The following is a 1315-nucleotide window of genomic DNA, read 5'->3' as shown; positions in this document are numbered from 1 at the left end:
GGTTGAAGAGAAAAGTGTCTCCCTGTATAATAACCTTTGCCCCTCCCTCCCTCTCTACCCCTCCCCTCCCTCCTCTCTCCCGCCCCTCCTTCCCTCAGCCCTGCTTTGAGAAAAGAAAACACTGAAGTTTTTTCCTTTTCTGGAGGAAACACTTGCCCAAGGGCCAGACAGGCCTGGCTTTAAATTCCAGCTCAGCCACTTGACCGGAACATCCCAGGCAAGTCACCACCTGTGTCTGTTTCTGAACCTAAGATGTGCCTTCTCCTCCCTTCCCCCTCCCTCCCAGGGCCAGAGGGTCATGGAAATGCCAGAATGAACCAGTCCCTGGAGAGGACGGAGCTCAGCACCCAGTCAATGTCAGACCTTCGCCCTCAGGCCAACAGGGAAGTCACAGAAGCCCCCGGACCCAGCTCACGGTGTGGCCCAGGCTGTGTGTGGAGTGGGGGTGGGGACAGGTACAGGGAGACCAGGAGGCAGGAGGGAAAGAAGCTACAGTCAGGCCCTCTGGCAGGCTCTTGGGGTCACTGACCCCCTGCAGGGGAGCTAGTGGCTGCCAGGGACAAGGAGAAAGGCCAGGGAGCGCGCCTTCCGAGCACGGATGGAGCTTTCGCTCCGAGGTGCCTTCTCCTCCCCTTCCCTCTCCCTTGGGACCAGAGGGTGGGCGAGGTGCCAGCCCAGGATGGGGCTGAGGCCTTCCCAGGCCAGGGGGGGCCCTGGGTAAGGCAGGGTGGGAAGGGGTCCCAGCCAGGCTGGGGAGAAGAGGGGTGCACAGCTGCTTGCTCCTGGCTCTACTGGGTGCCTCCCCCAGGCAGGCGATGAGTGTGTGAGGTTTGCACACACCCGTGCTGGTCCCTTAGGAAGGGGCACGGCTGGCAGACGGACATGGAATGGGAGAGGCTCGCTCCTCTCACGCCCTGCCCTCTCCCTCCATCGAGGCTGGGCAGGTCAGGAGCCCCAGGTCCTTTCCTGGCTCTGCCATTGACCCCAGGAGTGACCTTGGGCCAGACCCCTAACCCTGACTCTGGGGCTCATTTACTCCTGTGTCCAAAGGAGAGAAAAGGCCTTGCTCACCACTGTTGGGGACTAAAGGGCACGAGAAGCCGGGATGAAAGGGGTCGCGACCTCCGAGAACCGCATTCCGCTCTCCACCACGGTCCTTAGTCCTCCCTGACCCAGTGCCCATCCCGCCTCCGCCATCCGTGATCCCTCCGTTCCTGCTGAAGCGGCGGCCTCAGCGCTTACCTAATCCTCTCCGGGACGCGCAGCTCAGCCTCTCGGAGAGCCTAGGGGTGGTGGCCACAGGCAGGACCGGGCG

General features: G+C 62.4%; 1 protein-coding gene across 1 annotated transcript in view; it reads right to left on the bottom strand.

Annotated features, from left to right (window-relative positions):
• The window catches only part of CUNH3orf18 (chromosome unknown C3orf18 homolog), a 6860-nt gene extending 5559 nt beyond the window's left edge, over positions 1-1301 (bottom strand). Inside the window, exon 1 of the mRNA XM_006108678.3 lies at positions 1243-1301. The gene's annotated coding sequence lies outside the window, so the exon portion shown is untranslated. The remainder of the gene's footprint in view (positions 1-1242) is intronic.
• Positions 1302-1315: the final 14 nt, after the last annotated feature.

Source organism: Myotis lucifugus, unplaced genomic scaffold (genome assembly GCF_000147115.1).
Source record: "Myotis lucifugus unplaced genomic scaffold, Myoluc2.0 scaffold_3108, whole genome shotgun sequence".
Classification (NCBI taxonomy): domain Eukaryota; kingdom Metazoa; phylum Chordata; class Mammalia; order Chiroptera; family Vespertilionidae; genus Myotis; species Myotis lucifugus.
The sequence above is the reverse complement of the archived record's forward strand: the minus strand, read 5'-3'. Positions and strand labels throughout refer to the sequence as shown.